The 17,161-nt window shown below is 56.3% G+C and overlaps 1 protein-coding gene across 9 annotated transcripts in view; it reads right to left on the bottom strand.

Annotated features, from left to right (window-relative positions):
* Tnip1 (TNFAIP3 interacting protein 1) overlaps window positions 1-9,890 on the bottom strand; it is a 42,341-nt gene extending 32,451 nt beyond the window's left edge. For 5 of the 9 annotated variants that reach the window (XM_021241862.2, XM_004836656.3, XM_087194575.1 and 2 more), the window contains exon 1: window positions 9,747-9,890. The gene's annotated coding sequence lies outside the window, so the exon portion shown is untranslated. Of the gene's footprint in view, window positions 1-9,408; window positions 9,514-9,746 lie in introns of those variants that run through there. The other 4 variants (XM_087194579.1, XM_087194580.1, XM_087194578.1 and 1 more) reach the window with 3 other exon arrangements.
* Window positions 9,891-17,161: the final 7,271 nt, after the last annotated feature.

Below are 17,161 nucleotides of genomic sequence, written 5' to 3' on the forward strand. Positions count from 1 at the left end.
AAAGAAATTTCCAAAGGAACAATAATGATACAATAATGATAATGATAATAATACCAGAACCCAGCTGAGGACTTGGCACATAGCAGGTGCTCCGCAAAAGTCTGGGGCAGCTGATCTAAGGGCCTCGGCTTCCCCTCCACATACCCTCCTTTAGTGGAGAATTTCAGGTTCCTCTGTGAGCTCAGGAAGCTGGATGGCGGCTTCGACTTAATTTCCCGAACTTGTAGATACCACTTGCTGGCCTCAGCTTGGCAGTCATGGGGTGCAACACCTCAGCTGCTGAAGATGAGGCTACAGGGAGCCCACGGGAGACAAGGAGCCAGCCAGGCCTCACGTCGCCCACTGCACAGAGGACAATCCCACAGCTCCAAGCGAGGAGCGCGAGCACCCAGGACGTGACACTGCAAAGTGCTGCCCACACTCTTGTAGGGGTGATCGCCAGTCCTCCGCGGTGGCCCCAGGCCTATCCATCAGAGGCCAGGCTAGCCTTCAGGGGAGGGAAGCCACTGTCTAAGCCAATGGCAGTGGACACAGGTCATCATGCACCTGTCCGACCCATACAGTGTGTAGCATCAGCGTGAGCCCAAATGGAAACGGGGGGAAGTCGGAGACGACGGCGCTCCTATGTGGGTTCACGAACCGTAAGCGGCACAGGTACTCTCTGGTGGGGGGCCTGGTACTGGGGGAGGCTGTGCACGTTAGGGGCGGGGGGGGCACCGGAACCCTCTGCACCTCCTCTCAATTTTGCTGTGGCACTGGGTGTGGTGGTGCACACCTGTAACCCCAGCATTTGGGAGGCTGAGGCAGGGGGGTCACTGTGAGTATGAGGCCACCCTGAGCTACACAGTGTGTTCAAGGCCAGCCTGAACTACACAGCAAGACCCTGTTTCAGAAAAAGAAAGAAAGAAAAAGAAACCCCACAAACAAATCAGTTTTGCTGTGGACCTAAAAGTACTCTTTAAAAAAATAAGATAGGGCCAGGGATTTAGTTTAGTGGTGCTGTGCCTGCCTAGCAAGCGCATGGTCCTGAGTTCAATCCTCAATACTGGAAAAAAAGAAAAAAATTTTTTAAAAATATAATAAGATAGAGCTGGGGATTTAGCTCAGTGGTTTCACCGCCTGCTGTGCAAGTGCAAGGACCCGAGTTCAATCCCCGGTACCAAAAACAAACAAACAAACAAACAAAAAGATAGGGGGCCAAGGATTTAGCTCAGCGGTTCCAATGCCTGCCTTGCAAGCGCAAGGACCAGAGTTCAATCCCCAGTACCAAAAAAATTAAATTAAATTAAAAAACAAAACATAAGATAAAATCTTTTTTTGGGGGGAATACCAGGAGTCGACTCTGGACTTTGAGCTTGCGAGGCAGGCAGTGGAACCACTGAGCTAAATCCCCGGCCCCCATAAGATAAAATCTTTAAGTTAAAGTGAAAACCAAAAGGCCAGACAGTGCTGCCAGGCTCACCCCCAGTGAGGTCATAGCACCCATTTTAGACAGGGGTCCTTGCAGGGTGGCCCCCAGCACGCTCCCCAATGAGGAGCCCAGGACTTGACCATCGGTCCAGGTCCCCAGTTCAACAACAAAGACGCTGCAGGTGTGCAGTCTGACCCCGAGCCCGGGCTGGAACACGAGACCCAGTCAAGACCAAGACCAACCTCGTCCCCCTGCCGGAGGGGGCCTGCAAACCTCCATGGTCCCTCTCAGCTCTCACAGTTCAGAATCTGCCATTTATCACCTTCACTGTTGGGACCTTACCTAAAGAAAACCACCATCCCTGCTCTAACCCCTGAAGCCCGAGTGGATCCCTGACCCAGCATCAGCCCCCCAGGACAGCATTCAGGGGTGCATTGCCTCCCCCAGATCAGCGAAGACCCTCAGCTGCTGCGTGGCCGAAGCCCTTCACTGGGCCTGCCTTCCTCCTTGACACATGAGGACCTACAGCACTGCCTGGGGACTCCGTGTCCCACGTCCTCCCCTCCTCTGCCGAGTCACCTGCAGACACAGCCCCACTGCTTCCATGACCTGGACTACACCGCACCTGCCAGACACCTGTGCCAGAATTCAGCCCGGGTCATCAGGTGGCTGAACCAGTGCCAAAGAGGACTCCAGGCAGCTGGCTGACGCTGGGAGGGAGGCGCCAGTTCATGAAGCAGTACCGGACGCCAGGCACCGGGCTGCATCCTGACACACATTACGGGGTTTTCTTCTTGCCACACAGAGATGAAAATGATCATCTCTGCTTTCCTATAAGGAAACCTACCTCTTTCCGTATAATCTCTATTTTTCTATCTGCCTAAGGACACACAGATAGTTAGTGGCAGAACAAGTAGTCCAGGCTCCATCTGTGAGACCCCAACACCACCATCCTTCCCACTGCCTTGTGCCATCCAGGGAGCCAGAGGCTGGAGCTCAAAGTGCAGACCTCTCTCCAGGGCAGGCTTTCTGCACCTCTAACTGCCCCGACCACCCAAGGTCACCAGGCCTCAGCCACCCAGCTGCAAGGACGCCAGTGGCAGGTCGGGCCTGGGCGGCTCGGCCTGCCGCCTCCAGGGAGCGGGATGACCCGGGGCAGCCGCAGGAGCAGCAAGCGGGCTCTCCATTCTGCCTCCACGGTCCTCGTCCTGCCCTCTGGGTTCTGGGAGGAAGGAACAAGATACTCCTGGAGAGGTCTGGAACCTTGAGTGTTCTCTTGAAGCTCAGGAGCAGTCTTTGTCCCCCACAGCCCCAGGCCTCCACAGCCCTGGCCCCTGCCCTACATCTGCTCTACAGACGGCTGCTCCTGGGCTGCCGAGAGCTCCAGGTGCTCTCCCCGGCTAGCTGTTTCACTTCCATGGACAGCCCTGGGCAATGTGCTCTTCTTCCCACACAGTCGTCCACAGGTCAGCGTCTGGTCCGTGTGCTGGAGACGCGGCCCCCAAGGTGACACAGCTGTGAGGTGGTGGAGCCATGGAAGGCCCTTAGGTGATGGGGCATGGACTCAGACTGTAGGACCCAGGTCTTCCCTGCGCTTGCCTCCTGGCTAAGCAGGGCGACTCTGCTCTGCCACATGCTCCTGCCCTGAGGCACTGCCTACCCATAGCCCCAAGTATGGGGCAGCGACCCTGGCCTGGAAGCTGCTCAGACATCCTCCAGAGTGACAGGAAGCTGTGGGGCCTGGTGTCCTCATCGCTGTCAACAGCTGCACGTGGGCCTGAGTGGCTGAGAACAGAGTTCCGCTGCAGGAAGGCATGCTTGAGGAGGCTTTTTAACCTAATAGCCAGAACCTGCTGCCGACTCAGTGATCCTCTATCCAGGCATCTAGAGCTCGTCCTGTCAGCGCACACCACGGCTGCACAAAGATGTGCACTGCCGCACGGCCTGTACCAGCAAACATGTCCAGAAGGGCCAGCAAGAGATGGGTCAGCACACCACGGCACATTTGCTCAGGGACACTGTACAGCTAGCCATCGACGGTCACGGGCAAACTGCTTTGCAAGGGCCAGGAAGCTGCCCGTAACATAGAGCAGAGTGCAGACCACTGTGTGCAAACCACTGTGTGCAACAAGAGACCAGTGCTTTTTAAAGAAAAACACACAAGTCGGTGCGCGCAAAATCTTCAACGTGCCCAGAAAAACGTCTGGAAGGATACACGCAGAGCACCACCAGCAGACAGCGTCTTCTAGAAAAAGACCCGCCAGAGGGGCTGGAGTCAAAGAAACTTATTTACCTATAATATTTAACTCTTTACATGGGAAATCTAGCCCTGCTCTTACACAGCTTGAAAGTCAATGTTTACATATGGGGGGAGAGGAAGCAGAAAGGAAGGAAACAGAAGACAAGCTTCACTTTCTACTTTTTGTATTGCTTAGGTTTTGTTGTTTTCTTCCCTAATAACCACATGTCATTCTGTAATTTTTTGTTTGGGTTACTGAGACAGGGCCTCGCTATGTAGCCCAGGCTGGCTTTAAACTCATAGCAAGGCTCCTGCCTCAGCCTCTCAGCACTGGGATTACAGGTGTGCACCACCATGCCTGGCTATTCTGTGATCTTTAAAAGAAGATTTAAAAATAATTTTTAAAAAGTTTAAGTGCCCTGGCAAGGTTAGAATAGGGAGGGAGACTCTCCTGGCACCAAATGAGGCTGGAGGACTATAGGTAAGGGAGGGAATTTCCTTATTACACGCCTGCTTTGTGTACACAGACCAGGCTGCAGGGACTTAGTAAAAATGAGGAAAACACCCAAGGGCAAGTTTTCTAGGTAAGGAATTCAGTGTTTGGAGAGGGGGCAGCTGTGGCAGACAGTTTCATCCGGAACCCTAGAAGGATCTGGCTTCAGAAGCGGGAGGTGGCCCAGGAGCAGCAGCAGGAAGAAGGCGCCTCGGCTGGGAACGAGTGTGAGCAAATCTCCCTGTGCACTGCCCATGAGTGCTCACAACTGGCATGGCACTCGGGCCACTGGGCAGAGTGCAGAGGCACAGGGCTCGACCCAAGTCCACACAGTGCTCAGGGGCGAAGCGGAACCCAACCTTCTCTCGTGCCTCCTGTTCCAGCCCTGAGCTCCCTGGCTGCAAAGGCCCCAGGGAAGGGCCACGGAGGCAGGCAAGCTCTCCCGGCCTCTTCAGGGAGCCTCCTCCCAGGAGACAGGACCTCGCTGAGCCTAGTGCTGGGGACAGAGGACACTCAGCCGACTTCGGGACAGGAGGGCTGGCCTGGGCAAGCAGCTCAGCGGGGCAGCCTAGCACGTGAGCGCCCCATGTTCAATCCCCAGCACTGCAAAAAGGAAAAGCAAAGGAGGGGGACTATTCTTTGTCTCCAACAGGCCACAGCTGGGTAATCCAGCCCTGTAACCCTCTCCTCTAAGACGAAGACGTTCATTTCTGATAATTCCTCTTATATCAAATATGATGGGGGCCAGGGATTTAGCTCAGTGGTTCCGTTGCTTGCCTTGCAAGCACAAGGACCCGAGTTCGATCCCTGGTACCAAAAAAAAAAAACAACAAACAATCAAATATGATGGGAAGAAGATTTAATGGAATCAGACCGGGCTCTGTTCCCTCCTCGGGTGACCCTGAACAGGCCTCACTCTGCTGTTTCTCTCTCTGAAAATGTTGCACAGTCCAGGTCAGAGATATAGAGCTGTTCGTAAACCTTAAAGTGCTACCCAAACAGGCACCATAATGGCTAAGGGAGGGTTAAGAAGGGAAAGGTTGGACAGGCAAGGGGTGCTCGGGTAGAAGCCAGGGATGCCTACTTCAAAAAGGAAGGGCTAGCAGGGCATGATGGCCATACCTGTAATCCCAGCACTTGGAAGCCTGACACACGAGGATCACAAGTTCAAGGCCAGGCTGAATCACATAGTGAGACCCAAAACAACCAAGAACCAAACCAAAACAAAACAGCACAAAATGTTGTGATTCCATATCAAGGCATACTATGCAGCAGTGAAAATTACATCAGAGCTAAATCTGTAAACATTGGTTTAATTTCTCCAATGTGATGTTAGGTAAAACAAGCTACTGTGGAAGAATATAGAAAGTACAACAGCATTTAAATACCATTTTATAATGTAAAACAACACTACAAGTTGTTTAGACATAAACACATTTGTAATGAAATCATAAGAAATACATAAGAACAAAAAGACTAAACTCAGAACACTGTTTCTTTGAGGGGCCTGCGGGGGCGATCAGAAGAAGTTTCCAGTTTGTGGGAAATGTATAATCTCCTGAACGGGTGAGTGGGCGTGTCTGAAAGGCTCCTCTGAAAGGCTCCTCTGAAAGGCTCCCTTAGAGTCACTGGCTCCCGGGGAGAGCACGTGAGGAGGAACAAGGGTATGGAGGCCCAGGTTCCCTGAGCAACGCAGGCCAGAGGCAGGTCCAGGGGGAGGAGCCTGCAGCCCAGGAGAGTGGGGCGGGCACTGCAGAGGGGCTGGAGCCCACAGCAAGCTCCTGATTCACGGGCACCCCACGCCCACCCTGGAAATACCAGCTCCGGCCTCCGAGCGGGACTCTGTGGCAACACCACTCCACTGCACCTGCCCACACCTGCACCTGCCCGAAGGGCCTCCCAGGTGCTGCTTGTCGCCAATCATCTGTTCCCATCCGAAGGTGACTGTCCCGGCAGGGTCAGAGGAAGACTTCCAAACGTGCTGCAGTGGCCGTCGTGGCCGCCGGTGTCTGTCTCCGGGGGTTGGGAGCCACACTCTGCAGAGTAGGGGCACTATCTTGTGTCTTTCTCTCCAACTCTCCCAAGAGCCTGAGGCCTCCTTGGGCAGATGGGCAGGAGGAGCAGGCACAGGACACTGGGAAGGGGCACAGTAAGGGCCAGTCTAGGGGCCAGGAAGCCAGGACCTGCTGCAGCCAATGAGAGAGCAGCCCAGTCCTGGGGTGGAAGAGGTGCCAGCCAGCCCAGTGCCTTCATCTCACTGCTGGGAAACCAAGGCCAGCAAAGAGCAAACCCTTGCTCTGGCTTTCCCAGGACGGCGGAGACACAGAATTGACCTGGTCTTACGGCGCTCCCCGTCCCTGTGGCTCTCACCACATTCCCTCGCCCCAAGTGGGCAGCTGAGCAATCCTGGGACAGCAGACAGCAGAAGGCCACCTGGACTGAGGAGGACTCACACAGAAAGACGTCTGCAACAACACTGGCGGGGGTCTGGGGTGTGGCTCGGGGCAGCGCGTGGGCCTGGCATGCCCGAGGCCCTGGGTTCAATCCCCGGCAGCAGAGAGAGAATGAATGTGCAGGGGAAGGGGCTGCCTTCCATGCGGAGCTCTTGTCCTGGACAGGGAGGCGAGCAGAAGGGAGCTCAATATGACTGAAAGAATTCGGACCACAATCCTGTCCTGAGTCCTTCCCACATCCGAGTTTCCACCACTCACACGGGGACAGCAGAGGACCCACCAGGGAGGACACTGCAGTGCGGGCCACAGAGGTGTGAGGCCAAGGCAGCCAGGACTCTGAGAAGCAGACCGTCCTCGCCACTCCTACCAAGACCCTTCCAACAACCTTATCCCAGCAGCACTGTTCCTCACGGGCCTGACACCTGCTCTCCTGGGGGACTCCCCGAATCCCCCCACTCCAGGAAACAGCAGGGGCCGGGGGCAGAGGCAGCACCCACTCAGGCCTGCGTCTGAGGTCTGCACGGACCTGCCCAGACCGGTGCAGCAGTGGTCAGCAACCAGGGCAGTCAGAGGCAGGCGACCTCCCTCTCTCCGGTGTGCAGCGATGCTCTCACCACTTCCCGGTGTTGCTAACAGGGAAACACAGACACCGGCACGCCGGGTGTCTCAGGGGTCTTTCCCAGCCCAGCCAGCCAGTCCCCTGACCCCGAGTCCTCTGCCCCATCCACCAAGGCCCAGAAGCAGCCCAGGCCGCACTCTGCACTCACGGCCTTTCTAGTCTTCCGCCTCCACAAGCCCCCGCCCCTGGTGCTGCCGCCGCACCCACCCAGCACGAGCTGGCTCACACCAGCCCCCGGGTAGCGTGCACAGCACCCTGCCCATCTCACGACGAGTTCCTGGAGGAAGCAGGGTCCTCATGTCCTGCACACTCTACTCAGCACCAGGCTCAGAGAACCACTGGCCACGGAGTCAGGACAATGCCCAAGCACTGGGGACAGCTGACTGGTTCTCCTCCTGCCTCCCCACGTCTAGGCCTCAGGTTCCCAATTATTCTAGTTTCTTCTCTTCTCCTTCGCTGAGCAAACCCAGCAGAACCTCACTCTGAACGCTCTTGAGCATCAGGGAAGGGTAAAGGGGTCCCTGCCCTCACCCTTACATTCCAGGCAGGGAAAGACAACACTGCAGCAGCCGAGAATTTCTGTAGATACCCGCCCTCGTTCACAAATAAATTTATTTCAGAGCAGGATGAACACATGAAAAATAAAACAGTAACATGACAGAAGTGAAAAAGGGGACTACTTTGCATAGAAAAGTCAGGGAAGGCCCCTCTGAGTAGGTGACAGCCGAGCTGAGACTTGACAGATAAGGCAAAACCAGCCACGGGAAGAGCCAGAGAAAGGTGTTCCAGGCCAGGGAATGGCAGTATGAAGGCCCCAGGGTGAGAATAAACTAGACTAGAAGGACGAATCGGGCCAACCCGGGGTGGCTCAATCACAGCAAGTGCACAGCAAAGCAGTCACCAGGGAAGGGGCTATCAGACAGCCTCCCACAGAGCTGCTGCGCTCAGTTAGGCCAGTCTGACCCGACCAGGACATCCGGCCCCCGAGTCACAGGCAGTGCTCGGTAAGGGTATGAGTCAGACCCCATGGCTTCCTGGGGCCCTAAAGGACCCAGTGTGGGCATCCAGGGCCAGGCACTAACCTTCAACCAAGCGCTACCCAGGCCTACAGAACACCCATGGGCAGGGGACCATGAGCAGGGTCACCAGGCATGGTCACTCAGAATGCAGGACACGCCCACCTTAGTTCCCAGAAGGGAATGGCAGAAGGCTTCCCTGAGCCACTGTTCTACAAAGACAGTAGCCCTGGTCAGTAAAAAGGAACAGGGCTCAAGGTCCAAGGCCCACTAGGCTTGGGCAAGTCTTCACCTCTCTGCACCTTACTTTCCTCATCTGAAAATTGAGACTATAGAGTGATGACATTAAATAAGAGATCGACTACAGAGCACTGGCTGGCCACCGGTCACAAATGTAAGCTACTGGTATTCTCATGATCTGCTTTTCCCTTGCTTTAGCTTGCTCTGCTGCAAAAGGGACAGTAATACAATATCACAGGGTTGCTGGAACTTTGAACTAAAAATACTCCGCCCTCCTAATACAACATCCACTGTCAGGAACCAACACCATTTTTTTTTTCTGAGAGTCCCTTTTTCTGACCGCTCAATCAGATGCCGAATTCCCCTCTACCACACCCCCATTGTTTGGAAAATGAGTAAGAGCTGATTAAATCCCGTTTTGACGTTACAGTGAAATAAAAATGATGTATCAGGAATCTACACATTTCCCTGCACTGTCATTCTGCAAGGGGGTGGGGCTGGACGCTGCCCATTCTGCATCATCGACAAAAGTCCCTCCCTCCCCTCACCGGGGTCTCACCCAGCTGCGCATAGAACGCACTCATCTCCGGCGCCTCATCACACATTGCACGCCAAAGTCCTCCCCGCTACTCTCACCCGTGTAAGAACCCCAACCCCAAAATCACTCCCGGAAGGGCACTGCAGCCACCCTGCACACCAAGGTCCCCAACACCGCAGAACACGTTCAACACCAACAGTGCACCAGGGCCTCTGGAGCCACACGCCTGAGTTCAAATCCCGACCTCGCTGCTCACGAGCTGTGTGAACCGAATCTCCCAGGGCTCCGCTTCCTAAACTGTAAACGGCCATAAGAACAGACGCAACCATGAAGCGAGAGCTTAACCTACACGACGTAAAGCGTTCAGCACAACATCTGGGAACGCCCAGTAGGAGTTACCATTATATTCCTCCTCGTTAAGTGCACACTGGTTGCAAAACTTGGCGAAACTACCGCCGCCGCGCAGGCCACCGTCTCCACCCCGTAAACAACTCCGCAGCCGCCGCGCCGCGCCCCCTGCCCACGCTGTCCACGGCCCGCGCCCCTCGCAGTGCGCACGCGCGCCCCCTACCACGCGCGGCCGGGAGACGCCCGGGCCTGAGACCCCGGCCCGCGCCCTCCCGGGCCTCCCCGCCTCCCCGCCTCCCCGCCCAGTCACCGCCGCGGCCCTCAGCGACCCCCGCCGGCCTCGCCGGCTCCCCCTCCGGCCCGTCCCCGAGGCGGCCCGGCCGGCTTACTTGAGGACGAGGGGCTGGGGGAGAGAGACGCGGCAGCGGCCCGGGCCGGGGTCCTTCCCACAGCGCTCTCTGGACGCCGGGGAAGGGGGGACGCGGCGAAGGACGAGGAAGTGCCGGGGCCAGGCAGCCCCGCCTCCGGGAAAGTCCCCGCTGACTGACAGCCCGCTCAGCCAATCGCGCCGCGCGCTGAGGGCGGCTCGACCGCGGGGGCCGGGACCGCGCGGGGTAAACAGCAGCGGCCGGTTGGTCCCGGTGCCCCTGCGCGGGCTCCTCGGACACGGTGCCGCCGACCGTCCCCCAGCGCAGGGATTTCGGGGCGGGGGGCTTGCCGAAAGACGCCAAAGCTTGCGTGCCCAGGCGAGCGGCAGCCGGCCGCGGGGCTCCGTCCCGGGAGACCCCTTAGAGATGCCCGCGGGTGCTACTTTCTTCCCCTCACTCACTGTTCCAGACCTTGTAAACACTGCGCATGTTATTCACGGAGTCACCCCTTTGCAAATGCAGCCTCAAAAGTTAGATTTTTTTTTTTCCCTTAGAGGTGAGTGGCTGCTCCATACTTTCCCTGGCCTAGGGCATGAGCGGCTACCCCCACTTCCCTCAGCCCAGAGGAAGACCAGAGTATGGAGATGCTGAGGCCAAGAGGTCCAGCCCAGTTGCATTCCCGGAGGCCAGGCAGGGAGAGGTCCTGTCCAGAGGAGATGGAACAAGCCCAGACCGTCCTTTGTTCCACCGTTTTCCTTCTGTCCTTGCTTTAAAAGACTCCGGCCCATCACCGGACCCAGGAACCTAAGGGGCCCGGTAACTAACGACCCTTGTGAGTTTAACCATAAACAATCCACGAGGTACAGGCGGCCAGCAGCTAGTCACCTCCGTACTGGGCTGAACCAAGACTCAAGCCCAGGTGGGCAAATCCAGAAGCTGCCCTCCATCCTGTCTACCTATGTGATAGATAAACGCAGGAGGCCGGAGGGTTTCCTGGGTCACCGAGGAGCAGTACGGCAACTTGCTTTAAGCTTAGGAACCCTTGGTTTTTGTTTTAAAGCCCACCATTTTATTTAAAGGAAAGTTTTTAATTCCAAAAGGTAGAAAGACCTGACCTTGGAATGAAGGACAGCTCGGTAGAGTGGTTAAATACGGCTTTATGAAGACCCTATGGGAAGAGACCAATGTCACTGGAATTGTGGAAAACTTGGTCATCCATTAGCACTCATCCTCAGAGAGGCTTGGGGGACTGCTCCCCACATGCCCTTGGTTTACGAAAGAGAGACCGGCCAGTCCCCTGTGACTGACAGAACACACTCCTGCTGTAACAGGGACAGGAGTGTGCGCCCAAGCTAGGGGTTCTGCTGTACGGTTTTGGGCAACTCCAAATGCTCAGTTACTTCACAGGTGCTATCAAGTTTTCAAAAACAGTGTCCGATCCTCTCCAGTTATGAGAAGTAGACACGCGCCTTGGTGTGGAAGGGAAGAAGGGAGGGGCGATGTAACATCAGGCAGCACACCACAAGTGTCCCGTGTGTGAGGGGCCCTGGACACACCCACACAGCTGCTGCCTGCACCCTTTCAGTCCAGAGAGTGGAGACCACTGGTCACAACCCCTACCGAGAGATGGATGAGCTAGCCCTCTGCGTGGAGAAGGACTGCTCCAGGCCACACACAGACTCACAGCCAGGCTCGTGGCTCTCAGACCTGTGTCCTTTGCTCATAGCACCTGGTGTCTTCACAGGGTCCTACTTTTTCTCACCTTTTTACAGAAATTTTCTCTAGAGGCAAGCACAGTGGTGCATGCCTGTAATCCCAGCACTTGAGAGGCTGAGGCAGGAGGGTTGCCTCGAGTTTGAGGCCAGCATGGGCCACAGAGCGGGTTCAAGGCAGCCTGGACTGTATAGTGAGACCCTGTCTCAAAAAACAAACAAACAAAAACCAGAAACCTGGCTCTGCTCTGTCATGAGTGCAGATTGTGGGTCAAATGGAATCACACCCTTTCTCACGCACTTACTACGGTGCCCTCGGAGTCCTTTCTAGAAAATAGGCATGATGCACCTGGGCCTGGGTGACCCTAAGGTGAATGAGATCCTATAAGCCACAGCCCAGGCTCAGCCCAGGAGGCATTGGAGAAGTGAGTGTGGTACACGGTGTGGGCTGCCCGTGCTGAGTGGAATTTCAGTGTTAAACCGGTAATGCAACGGAAGCAGATTCCATCCCCACGCCTACATCTTCCCAGGATGAGGAGCAGAGAGGAGACAGGCTCCCTAATCTGGCACCCCGGCCTCCCCTGGCCTAGAAGGGGATTTCCAAGTCAGGAGGCTGGCCTGATGTGGGAGTAGAGTGACTCAGGCAGGTGGCAGCCTCTGGCTCTTCCAGAGTGACAGCAGTGCCCATGCCCAGCCCCACCCAGAGCTGCCAGTGTTGTTTTATTTTGCTTTGTTTTAAAGCACGCGACTTCCCAGTCATTCTGCCACTCCCTCCTCCTCCACCATCTCTACTAGGGTGGCTCCAAATACACATTTGAAGGACATAAAAAATACACCCCCAAATCCACCCGTAACTGACATAGCTCTAGCCAAGTGCCAAAAGATAGGTAGAGGTTACTATTTTTGTTGTTGTTGTTTGAGACAGAGTCTTGCTATGTGGTCCAGGCTGCCCTTGAACTCACTTTGCAGCCCAGGCTGGCCTCGAACTCTGGGCATTCCTCCTGCCTCAGCCTTCCAAGTGCTGGGATTACAGGTATGTGCCACCATGCCTGGCTAAGGCTACATTTTTTTAAAAGCATTAAAAGGTAGCATGGAGTACAGTGGATCCTTGAGTTATGACTGCCTGGCATATGAATAACTTGGGTTACAACCAGAATTTTAGTTTTAACGTATGAACAGAGTCTTGAGTTATAACCCAGATGCTGGCCACTTGTGCTTCCAGATGGTCTCAGATGCAGATTTAACCTGTAAAGAGTTCTGGAAGGAACATGACAGCATCCTTTCTGGTGTGGGGTTCACTGAGAAATCCTGGACCAGGGTCTCTCTAAGGGCACTGAGATCTGCCTGTACACAGGAGAGAGACTTTGAAGGCTGTGCAGAGGAGCCTGAGCCTTCAGTTGACCAACTTGAGCTTCAACCAGCCCTCGAGAACGGATTGAGTTTGTAAATCAAGGGTCCCCTGTATCTGCTATGTACCAGGCCTGCACTTTCACACACTCTATCCCCAATCAGCCTGTGAGGTGAGCCCCATTTCACAGATGAGACTGGCTTGGAGATGTTAGAAGACTTCCAGAGCAACAGGCTCAGGGAGCACAGAGAGGGTTCTTAAACCCACACCACTGCAGCTGCAAGACACAGCACTCAGAACGCCCACTGGAGGGGTCTGTGCAAGTGACTGACCCTTAGCACACACCTGTAATCCCAGCACTAAGGGGCAGGGGCCAGGAGGACTGGGAGTTTGAAGCCAGCCTAAGCCACATACAGTTTTTGGTCTTCAAAAAGAGAAAAAAAGGGAATGAAAGCAAAAGAAAGAGAGGAAAAAAGAATTTTACTGAAAATAAATGACAAAATTAATTTTCTAATAAAGATATCAACAATAAAAGGAGAAGAAAAGAAACCATCCGGTCCAGCCTTGCCCTTGTAGGAATGGAGGCACACCGAGCCCCAGAGAGGAACAGAACTCACAGGAGCTCTTACAGTTTGTGACTAGTTTTCGGGACCAGAACCAAGACTCCTTTCTTCCTGGTGCCGTGCAGCCGTCACACAGCCACACATGGGAAAGCGGGCTTCTGGATCAAACAGGCAGGCACCTCATCCCATCAGGAGGGGGTAACCAGGTGAATGGAACGGCGGGGGGGGGGGGGCGGTGACTAAGGAACCTGGAAGACAACAGTTCAGGGTATCAGCCTTGGAGACTTGAAGACAACAGTTCAGGGTATCGGCCTTGGAGCGGTAGCCTGAGGCAAGCCCAGGAATGTAAAAGCCTGCAGGGGGTGCTAGGCGTTTTCTGGGGTTGGGTGTGTATGTATATGGAAGAGAGATGTGGGTGATAGTTAAGTGAGATAATGCATATCACGAACATGATAGTGACTGAATTGGTGCCAGGTAACCAGGATTTTTTTAAATGTAAGAAATAAATCAGCAGTGTCTGTAGTCCCAGCTTCCCTCCCTTGGCCTAAGAAGGCTTAAATTCTCTCTACCAACCTCCACGGGAGGACAGCCCAGTATGTGCAACTTCTCATCCATTTGGCATCTGAAGGCAAAAGTAACCCTTTATACCCACATCCTCCCCCTCTCCCCAGAGACAAGGTGTGCACTCGGGGTCAGATAGGGCGGGGCTTAAACACAGGTCTGTGCCTCAGTTTCCTCATCAATGCCTCGAAGGCTGTAGCTGCCAGGTTCACCAGACAGTGAGGGTTAAACCCTACGGGGCTCAGCCTTGGGGGAAGGGAGCAGTGGACATCATGCCAGTTAACCCTAGGAGGCAGGAGGGATTGGTCATCTTTCCCGAGGAGGACCCGGCCCACAGCCGGGGCGGCCAGCTGGGCCCTCTGAGGCACGCTCTTCCTCCAGGCTCCTTCCTGTTTCTCCATCCCCGCGTGCCTGGCCTGCCTGTTACTCTGCGGTTCCTAGGGCACCGTGAGCAGAGAAGGGCACAGTGACATGGGGGAAATTCCCAGCCTAGTCACCCTCAAGTACAGGGCCCAGTGAGGCCCCGCCCACAGCCCCTGGGGGTCCTGGTCTCCGCTGCTCCAGCCTCGCCCCCTGCGTCCATGTGGGGCGGGCGTCAAGCTGGGTTTGGGCTGGGGTCCTGGCTTGCGGCCTCACCCTCCTGCAGGTGAGGAGAGGTCACGCCCGGCCCAGCCCTTGGCAGGCAAACCCCTCATGGGCCCTCTTTCAGTCCCACCCTCCAGTGCCCGCCTCCCCGGGGCCCTGCTGTCCCCATTCTCCCTCGGAGCCACAGCGAGCTTCGGCCTCTGGCCTGGGACTTCCTGGCCTGGCCTCTGGTCAGCTTTGGAAGATCTGTCCTGTCTGTGATCAGGCCAGTGCCCTCTGCCGGCCCAGGGCCTTGGGCTCCTGTTAAAGGTCCAACCCCAGGTCCCGTGGCCCCCAGAGCGGGAGGAGAGGTGAGGGGAGAGGGTCCGTCTGCTCAGGGCCGAGGGCAGTCCCAGCGCCCGCCCTGCTCTCCCGACTTCCGGCCTCTGCAGTGCCCAGCGTGCCCCGCAGCCCCAGCCTCCAGAACTCCCTTTCACACACAGACGCGCGCAGCCACAGACTAGCCCACCGCGGTGCGCCCTCAGGGACCCGCGCGCACGCCCTCTCGTGGGCCTGACACAGGGGCCCCAGCACGGACGCCCTCGCTGCCCTGGACTTAGTCCACGGCCCCACTTGCTCACCTCCACCTCCACCCCGGCCTTTCTTTTTCCTGCCTTTGGAAAAGCTAGCAGCCACTGGACAGAAAAAGACTGGCCAAGAAGGCAGGGCAGGGAGAGAGGGCAGGAAGAGGAAGCGAGGCAGGGAGAGACGTTGAGGAGAACAGGGTCAGGCCAGGAGCCGAGGCGTCGGGGCCGAGCCAGCTGGGCTGGGCAGCCAGGGAACCCCACCGGCAAGGGGAGGAGGCCGGGAAGCCCTGGGTAGGAGCCCAAGGCTCTGTGGCCGGCCTCGCAGCCTGCAGCCTTTGTGGAGCCCCCTCCCTGTCCCGGCCTACTTGCCCGGTCTGGGCCACTCACCTGGGAAGGGCGGGAAACCGCGGGTGTGCTGGGGGGCTTCCAGCCCTTCGCGGGCTGCAGGCTGCGTGCTTGCCGTGCTTTTGCAGGAAGGAGGGCTGGGGCGGGCTGACTTAGGCAGGAGGGGAATTCCCCCGCCACGGTGGAGGAGCCGCCCCCCCGCAGCCCCACAAAGCCCAGCTGAGGCCCCCTCCCGACCTTTAGCAGAGCAGGGGCCCTGCCCGCTCGTCAGCTTCCACCTGTCATGTCCCAGGCTGGCTGTCACTTGCTGTGAATTCCAGGGAGGGAGGGGCTCCGGGAAACAGCTGGAAACCTGGATCTTGGGGGCACAGGCTCAGGGGCAGGGGTGGGCGACCCAGCCTGCCTGCCTGGATTCTCCTGGGGACCTCAGTTTCCTCCTTTGCCTGAGGTGGGGGATTCCAGAGCCCAAGGAAAACGCCAGATGTCCAGCCCACATCCTGCTGCCTTGTCCCTGTCCATCTGCTGCCACTTACTGCTCTGTGGCTCCTCCACAGGAAGGAAGAGCCCACTGCTCCCTGGGAGCCGCTCCAGGAGACCTGGAGACCCAGGCCAGGAGCAGCCTGCTCCGAAGTTAGCCCCTGGAGATCCTGGCAGTCACCACCTGAGCCCAGGCAGCCCCTCTTGGATAGAGGAGGAGTCCTGATGGCCAAGCTTCGACATCAGGACGAAAGTAAAATCTCAGTTTGCAGACTTCCTTCATAATCTCTGACTAGGGCTGGGGATTTAGCTCAGTGGTTCTGCTGCCCGCCTTGCAAGCACAAGGTCCTGAGTTCAATTCCTGGTACAACCCCCCCCCCCAAAAAAAAACCCCACCAAAAACTCTAGGTTCATAATCTCCGACTAGAAACAAGGTCTCTGCTCTCCATCCCCTGTGAAGGTGTATGGGAAGCAGGTGGGACCAGGTCGCCTGCCTGAGCTGAACTTTCTTTTTCTTCTTTGAGACAGGGTCTCATTATTCATTTAGGGTGGCCTCGCACTAGCAACTATCTTCCTATCCCAGCCTCCCAAGTGCTGGGATTAGAGACGTGCACCACCACGTCCAGCTGGACTTTCTTGATACTCCTGGTTCTGGAGCTTTTTCATTCTTCCAGCGACATTTATGGACCACTGGCCATGCAGGATTGAACAAATCTGACCCACGTTCTGTCTGTTCAAAGCTCACAGACACTGGGCACCCTGTTTGGTAGAGTAGCCATCAGCCATACATGGCTGCTGAGCTATAAATTAACTGTCTCCATCCCTCAGAAGCTCTAGGTAGATTTCCAGTGCTCAGCAGCCACACGTGTATGTGTAGCACAGAAGCTTGTACTGGACAGCATTGCTCTGCAGGCCACAGGTGATTACAATCAAGTAGGGAGAGATGTGTTTCGGCAGGAGAAATGCCAGGCCCTGTGGGAGCCAGGACAAAGGGGTGCCTGGGCAGGACTTGGGGCTCCGAGAAGCCTCTGGCAGAGGCTGGGGATGGGGCCTCTGCCTCGGTGGCTCTGTGCCTTCCAACTGGGTTGCGTGGGAGCGATGGAAGGCTCCGGAGCAAGGCTCACTCGACCGGGGAGGAAGTGGAGACCAGAGGGGAAATGAGCGGGTAAACAGAGGGGCTCCTGACACCTAGTCTGGTGTCCCCTGTGCCGCTGGCCACTTTTAAAGGCCTCAGGGGCCACCTGTCCAAGTAGCCGGCATGCCAGGCTGCACAGATATT

This window comes from Heterocephalus glaber, unplaced genomic scaffold (genome assembly GCF_053883595.1).
Source record: "Heterocephalus glaber isolate CG9 unplaced genomic scaffold, H.glaber_assembly_v1.0 deba00001606, whole genome shotgun sequence".
NCBI classification, from domain to species: Eukaryota; Metazoa; Chordata; class Mammalia; order Rodentia; family Bathyergidae; genus Heterocephalus; species Heterocephalus glaber.